The sequence below is a fragment of the Eleutherodactylus coqui genome, chromosome 13 (genome assembly GCF_035609145.1).
Source record: "Eleutherodactylus coqui strain aEleCoq1 chromosome 13, aEleCoq1.hap1, whole genome shotgun sequence".
NCBI lineage: Eukaryota > Metazoa > Chordata > Amphibia > Anura > Eleutherodactylidae > Eleutherodactylus > Eleutherodactylus coqui.
In genome coordinates this window covers 40,440,365-40,457,582 of record NC_089849.1, presented here as the reverse complement: position 1 = coordinate 40,457,582, position 17,218 = coordinate 40,440,365, and positions in this window count along the sequence as shown.

The following is a 17,218-nucleotide window of genomic DNA, read 5'->3' as shown; positions in this document are numbered from 1 at the left end:
CGTGATATTTGTAAATGCATTACTTGTTGTGAGTTGTAGCCTATATTCTATTCCAGCGATGCATTCACAGGTCCGCTATTGCTGGAAATGGTTGGTAAGCTTTTCAACGGCCATGGCCCTAGGAGCTGAGCCTCTACTGTAGGTGTCAGGTCATTTTTTTCCGCATCTGCCTACTGTATAGCATCTGGTATAAATCTATGTTCCAGAATGTAAAGCTGTTCAGAAGCTCTGTGCAAACCCTGAACAAGCAGGGAGTACTGGATGGTTTCAAGGCTGAAGCCTGCAAAATTACAATGGTCTGTCTGCTATGCATAGGGTAAAACCACAGCCATACATTAGGAAATGCACATCCAAATCCACATGAGGGCTTATCCACATGAACGCCGTTGCATGCAGTGAATAGAACCCATTGGGTTTGTTTATGTAAGCGTATTTTGCGTGTATGTAAAAATACACAGCGTGTCCTATTTTTGTGTATATTGTGTAAGAACAGCACATATTTAAACTAATTTAGTTGCCCATTGCTATCAATTGGATTATGCTTGTGTGTTTTTGTGCACGCTAAGATGCATAACATAGGCAAGAAAAAAAAAATAGTAAAACGTGCAGGTGGCAAAAACGGGATGCCCATCGCACAAATATGCTGCGTAAATGCATTCATGCCAGTTTGAAGCCGGCCTGAGGGTACTTTCACACTTATGATATAATCGCGCTGTGGAACATACTGCTTAATTTTCTGACAAATTCTGTCTCAAAAGCAACGTCAAAATCCACCACTTTCTGGCGCAGATTCGCACGTGGAGTTTGTCCTGTAAATAGCCAAGATTTGCATGCAGCATTCCACTATGAAAAATCGTGTTTCTGCATCTAGAAATGACACATCGTGACATGGAAACGTTATTTTCTACAACAGAATTCCACATGTGGATTTTGCGCATTAATGGGGCACATTCTGCATGTGGATCCGCAGCTCTTCAGGCACAATTCATGCAGTGAACGTAGTCTTGGCCTAGCTGCTGCAGAAAACCCACACCAAATACTCTGGACCTGCGCTCCTCAATGATGGGGCTGCGGCTTTCCATCCTTTTAGTTCAGTGATATGCTGCAAATCTAGAATCCATTGTGTTTTTGGAAAACGCTGTTTCTTTGCTGAAGCTTTTTGAAATGCCCTCTACATGCGGCTTTCCACAGCATTTCCACCACGTGTGAAGATGGGGTAAAACACGTAGCTTTGGTCTAAAACTGCCACATCAATCTGTAATTTCTGAGCTCTGGCCCCCCAAACCTGTAGAGCGTGTTTACACTTTGTGGATTTGTTATGGCAAACGTATGTATATTCGCACACGCCATAGCATTTTTACGCAATGAGCTAGTTTTTGTTTTTGCGCCTACAGACCAGGTTAATTTGCACGAATGGAACAAAGACCCTTCGAAATGACCAATGGGGTCTTTTTTTCCCTGCACAGGTTATGCATCTCCTTGCATATTGACATGCATTTGCGCACCCTCCATTGACTTCTATGGGATAATTGGTGTGCAAATACGCAGAAAAATAGAACATGGGTTTTTTTTGCATGACTGAAATACAGGTGCAAAATACGGGAATATGAATAAATGTATTGAAGTCAATCGCTTCTATTCCCTCCATATTGTCTAGGTAAAGCTGGCCTAAGCCCTCATGTCCACGGGCAAAAGAAGAATTAAAATCCGCAGCGGATTTTAACTTCTCCCGCGCGTGGATCCGCACCCCATAGGGATGCATTGACCACCCGCGGGTAGATAAATACCTGCGGATGGTCAATAAAAGTGATTTAAAAAAAAAAAAAGGAGCATGAAAAAATCTGGACCATGCTCCATTTTCATGCGGGTCTCCCGCGGGGACGGCTGCAGGCTTCTATGGAAGCCGTCCGGATCCGCGGGAGACCCAAAATAGGAATTTAAAAGAATTTACCCATCCGGAGCGGGCGGGGAAGGTCTTCTCTTCCTCACGGCTGGATCTTTCTTGCTTCGGCTCGGCGGATGTGCCCGGCGCGGCACGCTGGTGACGTGCCGCCGGCGTGACGAGCTTATCCGCCGGCCGAAAAAGAAGATCCGGCCGTGAGGAAGAGAAGACTTTCCCGAACTGCTCCGGATGGGTAAATTCTTTTAAATTCCTATTTTCAGTGCTCATGTCCGCGGGGCAGGAGGGACCCGCTGTGGATTCTCCATGTAGAATCCGTAGCGGGCCTGATTTTCCCCGTGGACATGAGGCCTTAGCCCGCATTCACACAAACGTATTTTCACTGCATATTACACACGCCAAATGGAGTTCATGGACTTACATTGATTTTTATTGATCCATTCACAATTCCAAATGTTCATTGCATGTAACGTGTTCAAGAAAGAAGGCAGCAGTAAAAGCAGGCTGACAAATCCAGCAAGAGAAGCCAATGTCAGCGAGTCTGAGGCCTTCATTGAGCAGGCGCATGCGACACCATCGCCATCAAGAATACAGAAAACCATTAGAGGCAGATTCAACGAGCCAAGTCCACAAACGCTACACGATGGAAAAAAAGTCCTGCACGATACGTGAACACGTACAGAGCGAGGCGTGGAGAGGGTCCTATCCCCAAATAATGTACTAGGCCATTTATGGCTTAAACATCCCAGACATGGCAGCAAACCCTGACCGACTGGTAAAGCGCCCAAAATGTGACCTTCCTGCCCCAGACTTTGAGCATGCCCTATGGTCATGCACACAAATGAGAAGCAATTCACACAATACATCCAATCTAAATGGAAGAGACATATAGGTGTAAACAGGCTCTCCCTCCTCTTCCATGCCGAACAACCTATCCCAGCCTTCGTACGCTGGCTCTTATAGATGCTCCCCGTGGTGGCCCAACTCGCATAACAACCATGGAAAAACTAGAAGTAGAAAGGCACAAGGATATTTGAGAAGGGGGGGGGGGGGGGATATCCGCAACAATAACCCTCTAGATATACAGAATGGTACCTAATGGAGGAACTGAGGGAACACTGGGCAGGTGAGCAGAGACTAAGCAAGGGATAGGGAACCCCAACCATAAGGCAAAACGGCTCCTGGTCTGTCTCTAGCAGTAGCCGTATTCACTTACCCTCTCCCCAACACTCCCTTACCCATACCCTTCCTCTATCACCAGACCCCCCAAGAGTGAGTCCAGGACAATATGATAAAGAGGACAAGATGCTACTATTCCCCCCCCCCCCCTCCAAGCCCCCCCCAAAGAATGTAGGAACGAAAAGTTGATGCCCGGAAGATACTGTAAGAATTCTTATTCTCCCCGACGGTTGTCAAAGTTAGATCTTATTTTCCATGTGACTGTGTGATCAATATGTAAATTGTCGCAGTTCGTTATTAATATGCAAATGTTCTTATATTCCATTAATTGATCGAAAGACAAATACAAAGTTTAAAAAAAAACCCGCAGCCTGTTGTATTTTACTGCCTATTTTGCACATACACCTCTTGTTCGGTATGGGATGCTATACGTCCACAATACACGCACCGCGCACAATCACTGCCATATTCAGCGATGGCTAACTCGCATGGCGGTAGAGCGCTGAGTTTTACGCATACGGCCGTTGGAATGAGCCCTCAGTGACATGCTATGGATTTTCATGGCTTGCTTTATTCATTGCAGTGCTGAGAGGCTGTAATTACATAGGGGAGCGGGCGTTGCCCTGCAATAGTGATGTGTTTTTCGAGAAATGCCTCACATTGCATCTCTGCACATTCGCAGGCGTGAAAATCACACGTTTCAGTAGGGAAAAAAAAATCGTACTCATGAAAAACTTATCTGCATGCGAGTGCAATACTTTTTTTTGTTTTTTATGCCATAGCAAATATCGGGTGATAGCGCCCCAAAAATATGACATGCTTCAATTTTTCTATCTCACAGCATTGCTAAATACACCCGTTGTAAATAATGGGTTATTGCAATGCCTCTTGCCATCGCACACAACTCGCATGTTTTCCTCACCCGTGTTAATATGGCCTGGGTGTAACCCACCGCTCAATCCATGCCAAAATACGTATTTACAGCGGACTGTTCCTGCTGTGCGCATATACCCTTACACAGCCCAGGTATATAGGGGCACCCTATAGAAACCTGCAATGGTAACTCCTTTCCAGCAGGAATACCGGCACAATGCAGAATTGTAAGAGCTGCTTCAGTGCAGTCCTCCTCCTCCCCCTAATCCGGAGCCTTGTACAAATGGCAAACACAGTATTTCTGTATTTACACCAATTGATCAATGTTGGCGGAGGAAATGGGAAACACTGAGTATCCTGAAATCTTAGCAAAGTGCAAGAGGTAATTGCAAAATGTGCGCGCTTGTAAAGCGTAAACCAGCACTTGTCAGGTTATCCTAGAGCTGCTGTAGTACTCATATGAGACCAGAGGGTGGCGATAAAGTCCTGCTTTTGAGAACTTGTGATTTAGTTCCCAGAGCATCAACATGGGGATCTCTGCTGCTAATCCATGTCCCGGGGTAAAGTCTTACTTTCCTGCTGCTTCTCATTGCCAGCCCTATGGGAATGAGCAATCCAGCTGTTGTAAGAGACAGCTCAGAATAGCAGAGTGTCAGACTGCTTGCTTAGCTGGCTCCTAACATGCCAGTGGGCGAGGGCAGGATTTCAGCAGGATATAAAATGTTAAACGTGTGTACAAGATTGGCTCCATTTGGGCAGCTTTTTCTGGAGTAACATTTTTCTTTTATCTCTTCCCAGCTTGTTGGCAGCGGCCGATGTGGGAGAAAATAAGGTAAAGAGGCGGGATGAGTTTTCATGGTTTAGTGAAACTTGATCACTGTGGATCCAAACAGTTATTCCGATTAGCTTCCATTTATTTCCTTACACGTAGGAGAGGAACTACAAGACCCAGCATTCATTTTAGCCTAAACGTGGGTGAGGATAGCTGGAGATTGCTGAGATCTCCTCCATATAGTTTGTGTTGTGGGATCTTTACAGAAGAGACACGGTATTTTCGCCCCATGTGAAGCCGCCCTTAGACTATGCCAGCACAGGTTGGGTTTGCCACGGATTTTCTGTGTGGACTGTCCGCACGCAAAATCTATAGCATCACCAGTAACGGCAAAGTGGATGAGGTTTTCAAAATCTGGTCCACATGCTGCGGAAAAAAATCCAGTGTGGAAATTGACCTGCGGTCCGGAATTTAAATCCGCAGCGTGTCAATTATAGTGGATTTGCGGCGAGGTTCTCCCCTTTCAGATGAGGGGGTGAAGTCGGCACCAAATTCTGAGAAGGATTTTGCTCTGGCGATTTGCTGCAGATGGTAGACCGTGGAGCGTCGGCAGCAATGTGAACAGAGCCATTCAGTGGTGGAGGTTGGGCCGTGGAGTTGTGGGGAGCAGTGGTCAACACAGTTGGGACATAGAAGCCTTTTGGAGAGTCCGAAGTTGTGGAGTTGCTCACTCAGCTACTTTTGGATCTCCCTCTTTATTATAGGTCAGTTTCACACCAGCGGATTATTACCTGTTCGTAATACAGATCCATAATATAGATGTGTTACAGATGAATCTGAGAACCAAGTAGGTATTGGTGCTGTAGTTGCGTAGTCTGTATGGATTCTGTGCTGTGGATCCGCTGTAGAATGTCCGCTGCATACATTCCACAGCAAATCTGCCCCGTGTGGACATAACCTTAGGCTGCTGTTACAGGTACGCTGTTAACGCTCATATAGTACCGCTAATTGTTGGGCTACATCTATGCTCTTAGGTGCAATCTGGTAATTGTTAGGTAACCCCGAATGCTAACTGTCAGACGGACTCCATGAGGGTGGCATGAGAGCCCGGCGTCCTGTGCCCACAGCCCAGCACAGTGCTAGATTGGCATTCCCCAGAGAACACAACTATTGGCAGGTCCGCCATTGGCACCATGTATTCCTCACTGATGAGAGCAGGTTCACACTGAGCACATGTAAAGATCTGGAGAGGCCGTGCTGAACATTATGCGATGTGTGATTTAGGCTTGTGTCATAGGCCGATCTGGATTCTGCATGTGGGAGCCTGCAGCAGAGCCCGGCCCGGCCGGCGACCCCGCGTACCTTTGCTTTTCTGTATTGCAGATGACCTCGGATGCTTGCCATTGGTCACACGCAGTACAGATTTTTTTATTTTTAAATAGTTTTTCCTGCGCTGTTGCTGGGTGATGACTCGGGTACCCGCGGCCTATCTGCAATGTCAATTCTGGATGCGCTATGGGTTGGACGCCTTCCATTGACTTAAAAAAAATAGAACATGCTACAATTTTTAAATCCACTCGCGGCAATCGCTTTTTTGCTCATCTGAGCGGATATGCGAATGTTTTATTCTTTCAGTGGGTGCGGAATACCGTGGATCGTCTGCACGGGTGACGATCGCAGATTCCGCAATTGAAATCCGGTCATGTGAGACCGGCCTTAAAGGGGTATTCCTAATATAGATTCCTCACTGAGTGCCCCTCTTCTTGACACTGTGGGCTCGCTGTACCCACCTGCAGTGACGTCAGACTGAATAGAGCAGTCACTGACGATGTGCTTCTCGCTCTGTTAATTTCAATGGGGCTGACAGAAATGGTTGATTACAAGTACTTGACTATCTCCGTTAGCCCCATTGAAGCTGAATGGATTGGCACACGTGACCGCCGCTCCGTTCAGTTTCCTCCTCACTGCAAGGGGTGCAGCGAGTCGGCAGCGAGGGAGTAAACGGGACACCCCTTCTCGGGATCAGCGGTGAGACCCCCACCCATCAGACTTGGATAGGTGATAAAGGTCTGTCATGGGAACCCCTTTAAGTATTCCCTTCATTCTTTTTGAGCAGTGTATTAATGTGTCACGGCACTCTTCAAGACTTCCTGACGGCCATCGAATTGAATAATTTAGCAGTCTGTCCCTCCACCCTGATTTGGCTGATAACTGGAAACAATAGATTGTATTCTGCCCCAAATGGAGATAAGGTGGACTATGGGTAAAAAGACCTTTCCATTAGGTGTCTCGACTTTACCCACTTTCACCGTCTTGTAAGTGGTTGTAGCTGAGCTGTATGATGAATCTGCTTACATCCACCGTCTTCATCATCCACATAATATTTGGAAGTGCAATCAAAAATGATCAAAAATACCCTTGAAGGGTTAAAGCTACCTGCGGCTCCTTACCCCCCCTCGCAGGACCCTCTTTCCAGACTGACTGCACTTGTTTCATAAGAGTCTGCATCTCCAACTGAAAATAGGTCACACACATAGAGAGACACACAGATACACTGATCCTCCTCCCAGGGGGTGATTTCGGGATAGAATTGCTGGTACGCTGATTGTGGGAACAAGCAGCTGCCATTAGGCTGTTAGTCGAATAGCGACATACGGTAAAATTCCTTTAATCTGGCACCTGACAGTCACGATTTCCGGATGCTTCGAAAAGCATGAAAAGTAGAGAAAAATACAATCTGACAGTACAAAAAAAATCAAGATCCAAATTCTACGGTAAAACGACAGAAAAATTAGGCATGGCTGGTGGAAGCGTTAATCACTGGCTGCTATGGTTAAAACCTGACCACGACAGGCAAAAGATCGGCCACCATGTTTAGTTTTCTAGATTTGCAGCCTGTATTGTACTCCAGAGCTGCATTCTAAATCTTCCTGGCTGCCATTGGAAATAGACTGTAAAAGCCTTTTGACAAATCCGATCCTTAAAGGGGTTGTGCCAGGATCACAAGTTAGATAGGGAATAACGTGCTGATTGGTGGGACCCTCACTACCCAAACTCCTACCGATTCTGAGAACAGGGTCCGTCTCCCTCACTGCGGAGAAGGAGAATGAATGGAGAGCTGGGTGCACAAGTGCGCTGACACTCCATTCGTTTGCAATGGGACTGTGGAGCTGGGGTATTTCCGTCAGCCCCATTGAAATGATGGAGTGCCAACTGCTCATGCTTGGCCAGTGCTACATTCCTTTTGACATCCCTGCGGGAGGAGAAGCAACCTTGCAGTGACACGGGACCCCCGTTCTCAGGATTTACAGCTGTAAGACTCCACCAATCCGCAAGTTGTCCCCTACCATGTGGATAGGGGATAACTTGTAATCTTGGTTTGACCCCTTTAAGATGGCATTCAAAGGTTAGCGGCATCTACTGAAAATTGCAATTGATGCATAAGATTTGGAGGCTCAGTTGCTGAGACAAGCATAAAATTGCCCAAAGCCAATCCTGCAGAAACCCACCAGGAATGGCTAGAGGCATTGGCACTATCGCTTCGTCAACTGGGCCACACAGCTGACACTGCTAGGACCACTCGGTGATCTTGGTGGCACCCCATCGATGTTACGAGAAGGTTCTATAAAAGCGATCAAAAAGTCATCTGTACTCCAAAATGGCACCAATAGAAACTACAGGACATCCTACAAAAAATGAGTCCTCGCACAGTAGTACAGCAAAAAAAAATATAAATTTGGTATAGTAGTAATCGTACTGATCCAGCATATTATTTTTGCTGCAGTTGAGTACACCGTAGAAAGAAGACCCCCCCCCCTTCCAAGATGGCGGAATTGAGATTTTTGTGTGTTTTTTCTGCTTCACTCCACTAAGAAGTTTTTCAGTACATTACATAGTACCATTGAAAAGTATAACTCGCCTGACAAAGAAACTAGCCCTCAGACAGCTACATCAGTGGATAAATAAGAGTTCTGATTTTTTTTTAAAGGTGGGGAGGAAAATCGAAAATGAGGGGAGAAGGGGAAGAGGCCGCGTCCTTAAGGGGTTAAAGTCGTGCGACTGAACGACGCCATGTAGAACTAGCAGGCAGTGTTCTCCATCTGGTGAGAGCAGAGCAGATGTCAGTGTGTCCAACGGCATTATAAGGGTTCTATTTTACACCAGCGCTAGCGGCCTTTGGTAACGCTGGTGATTTACCGCTACTAACCGGGCTGCACCTGCGCTTGAAACAGCGGCAAGTCGAGGTGCAGCCCAGCAATTAGCTGTATATTGTGAGCCTTGCCCATAGCTGCTAACACTGATGTAACAGCATCCTAGGGGTGCTATGGTGCTAGTGCTATAGCCTGTCGGGAGAGGAGAAATGTCTTTGCTAGTAAAACCCTTAGTAAAGGCTTTTTGGGGGGCAAAAACTATTGATGATCAATCAGGGTAGACTAGTTAATCGCTGGGGGACCAATGATCAGGATGCTCGGTGATCACTTGATCGCCGGCGTGCTGTCACTGCAACGGGGACAGAAGCGGAAATGCCGTAGCCGACCTTCTTCCTATAGAAATCAATGGGAGCTGAAGCCTCCTATTATGCTTCTGTGTCAGACCCGGTGTTGGAGACAAAAGTCCTGGAAGTGTCTTCCGCACCAATGGGAGTGAAGCCAGCTATGGCTCTTGCGCTCCTGTTCCCAATTTCAACATGTGATCACTGACTATTTACTATTGATGACCTATCGTGAGGATGGGTCATTAATAGTTTTTGCTTGGGAAAACCCCTTTAAGGCCGCCATATATTCTCACCGGTAGTAATATGGGTAAAGCTTTATGTATTTGCTGCTTAGATGAGTTACATTATGCTTCTAATTCATGGCATTTGTAGTTTTATCGCCATTCATGTTCTTCCCATACAAGGATCCTGACTGCATCCAAGTATAAATGCCCGTCGGGTGAAATTGGCCTTTAAGTCACTTCTTCTACATATTGGTGTTTTAAAGGATGATTGTGTGTATGTGATGAGTGATGCATGCATAAGCATGATGTCCTAATTGACATATGAAGAGGATATATGAATACGTCAGACTATGTGAAATATCAGTGAGGAGGGGAAGCAAGTAGAGGGCGAGCATGTTGGCGAGGGTACCAGCACCCATTCACTAGGCTATCATAACCCTGCCGGTGGCAGCCGCATACTTCTCCGTAGCCCGTTATAAACATACACATTTTCTGTGTGTGTGGCAAGTTATTCACACTCTTTCCCCCCCCAACACTTAGTCCAAAATACACATTCATGTCGACCATTCCTACAGCAGGCCGAAAATAATTCGGTTTGACAGCTGTGGAATTGCACGTGCGAAGGAGGAGGAGAAATGTTATATGTGTAGACAGGAAAGGAAGGCAGAGGAACTTTGTTGAGATGTAGAAAGAAATATGACTGAGAAGTGGCGGCCATGTTTTCTGCTCCTGGACACGTGCCCCCTAGTGGTAGCAAAGAATAGGAGTGTGCCGATACCCTATTAAACACTGGGCCTTAAAGAAAACTGCTTTGTTGGTTGCGTCTGACATCGTCAGACCCTATTGATATGGGAAATGGTAACATGAGTCCATTTTTTCATAGACTGCTAATAGGAATATGAGAGGAACGGCTTCAGAATTTAGATTTTAAAAGGAATTGGGTCTTCTCTCTTTAAAGGCCCCTTTATGCAGTCTGATGATTGGGCAAAAGCATGTTAAAGGGGTTCTGCAAAGAGCACAACTCTAGTTCGCTTCCCGTTCTAGGGCATATTAATGTCGTAGAGCAGGGTCCCTCACTTGGGACCCCCTCTGTGACCCAGAATGGAGAGCAGCTCAATGAGTGGCTCCTGTCCTGGCAGACCTTGTACCATCCTGTAATACTACATTTCCCCTGCAGTGGCCGCTGTAGGAATCTGCTTGGGTGGCCTTGGCTTTCCCTGGCAAAATCGGCTGATTGTCGGGGAGTACTGAGGGCAAAATCTAGGGTGATCAGCTGTTTCCCTGAATGTGGGTCTCGGAGCACAGGTTGTGCGTCTTGGCACAACCTCTATATTGATCATTCATGCCTATAGAGGGGATCATCTGCCATGTGTGAATGACCTAAACGAGTGCTAATTGACACGCTTTGTCGATCGGCACTCACAACGGCTCAATGGCCTTTTTGAGACTGCATTACTGATAACCTACTCTGAGGATAGGGCGTCAATAGTTGATCAGCATGGTCCACCATCTGGGATCCCTGGAGATTGAGGAGACTATGGCACTTGGGTGAGTGCCGTGGCCTCTTCTCAAACCTGCGAATTCACATTCATTGGTCACTTGGCCTGAGGGCTGCATTCAAGTGAATGAGACTGAGCTGCAGTACCAGGCACAGCCACTATACCAGGTACGGCGCTGTGCCTAATATGGACTGAAGTGTCAGCAGTATTCATCGGAGTGCCACTGTTACTTTAATCGGTAGAGATTGCGAGCGGTGGACCAACGCCGATCGACTAATGATAACCTATTTTGAGGATAGTGCAGTGCTGGAAAACCAGATCTGTGGCTACATTGTAGTCTCCAGTGAACAAAAGATGATGTTATGAGAATACTATTTCTATACAAGAGGACCATTTCCCTTTATCACCACAGGTTCCCTACTTTTAGCTTCCGCTTTTTGCGGTTCGCCTTAAAACAGAAGGAACTAGCAGCGTCACTGAAACATCCTTATTTACCAGCGCTGGATCTAATCACATGCAGCACCCATCGCCTGCCACCCACGGGTGCAAGGGAACCCCCCCCCCCTCCTCTCTATGTTGTGCAGTATCCCTACCTAGTATAGGCAGTGCGATATAGAGAGAGCATATGAGGACAGCGCGCTTCGGAGGGGCGGGCATTGTGTACTAATCTTCCCTTTCATCTTTCTATCCCCCTTTTCTTCTGTCTCCCCTGATACATCCTTCTCCCCTAAGCCTTACTCTGAAGTCTTGTTTTGCATTAATCAAATATTCCTATAAAGTCTGTAATTGTAACCCCCCCCCCCCCCCTCCATCGGCGTCACTTTCTCTCTTTATCTGATGTTATTTCTTATTTTCTGCTTCCTCGGTGCGCTCTTTGGCCCGTCTGCTCACTTTTCAGTCAGTCCCGTCAGAGTATGAATAGGAGGGTGTCAAATGCCCCATTCTGTGTTATCAGAGAGAAGGTAGAGGGCCGTGCATCTCTTAGCTGGAGCTCCGAGCTGCTTGGCACAGGGATTGGCTCCGAGATGTGCGTGGGTAGTGCAGGCGCCTGGCATTTTGTGACGTCCGTTGGCATGTTAAAAATTGACCTTTTCTCTCAATTCATCTGAAATGGCAGCGTGGTTTATACAGGAAAACGAAAATATAGGGAAGTGACATTATATAGTAAAAAAAACCACAAACTTCTTACACTACTGATGCTGCCTGGGGAGTCCGAGAGACAGACGGCGGTGGAGAGTACAATGGAGATATGTCAAGCTGGCCATATGCTTTAGATAGCTGTCGGCCAAACGCTGTTTTTGGCTGACAGCTATTCCTTCCTACTGCTATACACGAGCACCCTCGCTTGCCCGAGCGTGCATGTGTTCTCGATGGACAGGGGAGTAAGGGTGGCTTTACACTGAACAACCATCATCCAAATAATCGCTCGATCGAGCAGATGTAAGCGATGGTGGTTCGGTGTGAACACTGCCACCAACAGGATGATGAGCGATAACTCGTTCACTAGTCACTTTGTTTCATCTCACTGGTTGATTAAAGGGGTTTTCTCGGTGTAGGAACCTTAGGATAGGTCATCACCTGCCGCTTAAGATCCCTGGAGATCACCTGATCAGTGTCAGTGCAGCAGGCTGGACGTGTGTCATAGGGGACGGCAGTGTCCTAGCTGGCTTCACATTCGTTGAAATCAATAGGAACTGAAGCCGCTATTGGACTTCTGCGTCCATCCCCGGTGTCTGAGATGGAAGTGTAATAGCCCCTTCTGCTGCCATTGATTTCCATGGGAGTGAAGCCAGCAAGGGCACTGACAGCAGACCGGGTAATTAGGTGATCACCAGGGATCTCAAACGGCGGGTCCCCAACAATTAGCTATGTGATGATCCTGAGGATAGGTCATCAATCGTTTTTGCCAGTCCAACCAAAATGATCAGGTTTGGCCGACCTTCATCCGATGTGTGTGGAATATTGTCCTTCACTGTTGGTGTTACAATTGCTTCACAATGTGGGTGGACAACCTGCGGCCCACAACGCCGTTCCCCAACCAGTAGATTAAAATCTATGCTTCATGTTGGAGAGAAGAGAAGCCGCGCAGGTCGCCAAACTAGAGACTCTTTAAGTACTAATATATACTAATGTAGCCATTTCTTGGACCCCACATATATATTGTATTTCAGCTGCACTTCAGTAGCGGTGAGCGATTTCAGCGACCTCATTGGTTGTTGGGTACACACCCCCCTTTGGAGATGTGCACGAGTGCTACTTCACGAGACCCGCAGGGGTTAGGGTTTAGGGTTGGGGTTAGTTCCCGACCCTCCTACAGCCCTGCTGCTGCTGCTTATTTAACGGGCCGGCCACTCGTGCACATCTCCAAAGGGGGGGGGGGGGGTGTACCCAACAACCAATTAGGCCGCTGGAATTGCTCACTGCTACTGAAGTGCGGCTGCAATACCAAATATGCGGACCCCATTTACTGGAAAAATGGGGGTCTCCCGACCGCTCGGACATTCTAGACAGGAATAACTGAGGTGGTCGTGCATCTTCACTGTCATTTATGAGGGTCGTGAAATACTTGGTTGTTTCAGCAAGCCATATAAACTACAATAAGGCGACTTTACACAGAAAAACTTTTTGAATAATTGCTCGATAGGAGGAATGTAAGCGACGCTTGTACCGTGTAAACAAGGCCACCGACTGAGTGACAAGTGAGATTTCATTTGCAAATCACTTATCTTCAGCTCACCTAAAAATAGTCGCTGGTTGATTGATTATCATCCGGTGTAAAAACAGGTAGTTGTTGTCTTTCAGCGACTAGCCAACAACTTGGCAGGGAGGTAAGCGCTTGTTTGGCGTACACCTCCCACCACGCGCTGATTGGCTTATGCTTTTTCTTTTTTTGCCCTCCCACTTAAGGCTCATTAGTTCTAGAAAACACCAATGTGTGTTGAGTGATCCTCAACTGAACAATCGCTGGTGGTCTTCACAGATACACTTTCTGCTACGGCCCCTTACTGGTTCGGTCTTCGATGGAACAATCGGAGCTGCAGCCTCTCACATCAGCGAGCGTTCACTCAAAAATCGCAGGTATCTATGTGCGTTCAGTGGACTCAGCAGCCGATGAGCGTGTGTTGGGAAGGGGTTGATATTTTAAATATGGTCGCCAAAGAACCTCCCTTCCCCCCCAACTAGTCGGCGAACGATATTTCGGCCCGTGTAAAGGCTCGGAACAATTTGTTTAGCGACACAGAAATTGAACAATCGCTCTGAATCGTGTAAGAGCACACAGTCGTTTGTACACTTGATTGACTATTTAGTCAATAGTCCATATAAAGCCACCCATGGAGCTGTCTGCAGGCATGTTCTCCTTTCTGGAGTGCAAACAGGTGGGAGTTCTGGAAGTGCTGCCGGCACCTACTTTTACTACCGCTGGAGGTTTTATTGCTCGCCTTTGGAGTGGATCAGTCTGACAATGTGGTCCTCAGTCCAGAAAACGTTTTGTTGCACCCCTGCTTTACAATGTCTACTTTTGGAACTGCAGCGGTTAAACACCCCACCTATACACCTGATCACCCCAGCCACCTTTGTGCCCCCCTCTGTGTGCACCAGGCAGCCTCATGTTACACATTGCAGCAGGCCGCCCTGTTTGGGGGATGCGGGGAGGAGGTGGAAGGGTGTTCTACGTGAGTAGGATCTGCAGAATAAGCCAAAACAACTCCCAGAAATCAAAATAATAAAAAGGTCCCACTTTACTGCAGCTGTGAAAACAACGTTGTGCGTTAAACCCACCTCAGGGCCCACTGAGAAGGAAATGGTGAGCTTGTCACATGGTGTGCTGCACTGAAAACTGCGTATGTGTATATATCATTCTGCAACTATGTACAAGTCCTGTTAAATGCACTAATCCAAAGATACGTGGATAATGATTAGTGTATGCGTCACGTATGCACAATCCTACATGTAGATGCTGTCCTGGTCCAATTCAGCCACACGGACGGCTTGATGCCAACCAGTCACCAAAACTGTGCCACTCCTAAACAAGCACTGTGCCAGAATGGGGAATCCGCCTCATGAAAGGGGTTGTACCGGAATTACAAGTTCCCCCCTATCCATAGGATAGGGGATACACTGCTGATCGTGGGGTCTCACTGCTGATCGTGGGGGTCTCACTGCTGAGACCCCCACCGATCCTGAGAATGGGAGTCTTGTGTCCCCCTCTTCATTACTATGGGGGGATGCTTCTTCCACCCGCAGCAACGGCATAGCCAATGGCGCTCTGGTGGAGCGTGTGTGGTCGGAGCTCCAGTCATTCCAATGGGGTTGACATGAGCGTTTGCCGCTCAGCAGTTTCTGCAGTCACATTGAAAATGAATGAAGCTGTAGTGTGCTTGCTGCTCCATTCATTATCCTTATCACTGTTGGGGCTGCAGTGAGGAGGACCGGGGACATAAGGGCTCCCATTCTCAGGATCGGTAGTGAGACCCCCCACAATCAGCAAGTTACCCCATATCCTATAGCCAGGGGATAACTTGTAATTCTGGTACAACCCATGCCACTTGAATGAGGCTGTGTTACAAAGCCTGTACATTGCCTGGATAATGGCGGTAAAGCTGATGCTTCATTCTAGGCATCGGAGGGAAACGGACCGCTCAGATATTCATAGCATATCCTAATATATATATATATATATATATATATATATATATATTTTTTTTTTTTTTTTCTTTGCTGCTCCAATAGAAATTTGTTGACTTCTGATTTTGTAAATCTCCCCTGTGCTCTATTGGCATCTTTGCAAGCATTGTCTGGGCCTTTGCCCAATTTTGCGATGATCGTAACCGAGTTCACACCGGCATTCAGCTTTCCTATCCCATAATGGGAGCAGGGATACGGAATGCCCGATCCATCCTATGACAGAAGAGAACAGTGACTATAATGGGGTCCATTCGGCTTCCACGACAGCCCTCTGCATTATCCTATTCAATATGTCAGCATGCTGAGTTATTTGGTTTGGCATTTAGTGCAGAATTTACTCCGAAGCATCTGAGCCTCCAATGCAGATATAAACAGAGCCACAGTTAGGTTCTGTTCACACCTATAGGCTGCCTGCAGACGGCCGGGTGGGATCCCGCTATGAGACTTCTTGCAGCGGGACCAGCGCGGCGCTCACCTGCTCCCGCGGCTCCGGCTCTTTGACGTGCCGGCTGCCGGCCAGCCGTCACGTGCTCAGAGAGGAACTGTTGGCCGGGGAGTGACATTTCTGTGCGGGGCTCTGCGAGACCCACACAGAAATAGAGCATGCCGCAATTTGTTTTTTGCGCTGACAAAACGCGGCTGTCTGCCTAGGATTGCATTTTCTAATGCAATCCTATGGCAGCTTCCACAGGCGGAAATTCTGCGGGAAATCCCGCTGTGGAATTTCCACCCGTGTGCAGGGGGCCAAAGGATGATTCAAATGGAATGCTGCAACAGTAAAGTTGATTTCTTCATACACGGAGTGACATGCAACAGACAGAAGGACATGAAAAGATAGAGAATTCTTCAAGTTTTTATTGCACTTGACAGATGTTGATGTGGGCAACATTGGTGACACAGCAGATGACAAGTCGGTAGTCCACTTCTGTCCAGACACATCCTAGCATATCCTCTGGGATCAAATCCACTGTTACCAACATACATTGTTTTAGGCTGTCTAGTGTCACCAATGAAGCCCACATCGAACATCTGTGAGATGCAATAAAAACTGGAAGAGTCCTATTTTTTTTTCATGTCATTCTGGCTTTTCTATGTCAGTTCACATAGGAAGAAATCATATTCACTCTTGCACCTTTCTTTCTGAATCGTCCTGTAGTTCTTTACTATCAGGCTTCATCGCACGTTGATGTCTAGGAACATCCGGAAAGCTAGTGGATCCATTATAAGTCAATGGGGCTGTTGAATCTGTCAATCCTCCAGTGTGCATAAAGCCTTGCGTAGATGTAAACCAGGCTGAAACAATGACTGGTTTACCAGCTGTTATGCATGCTGCAGCGGTGTAGAAATTTACTGTACATGAGTCACTTTTTTTGTTGCGGTTTCTGCAGAAATTTTTGTAATTCTGTCAAAACCGCTGTCTTGTGCTTAGCGCTTCAGCGAAAAAGGGACAGAAATGGCATGTAAACAGTCCAGGACTGTACAGTCTCTTTTTTCTTTTTTTTTTTCTTTTAGACAGACCAGGAACATACTCAGGATAGATGAATAGTTGATCAGCTGAGGTCCGCTGATTGGAACCTTGGCGGATCAGCT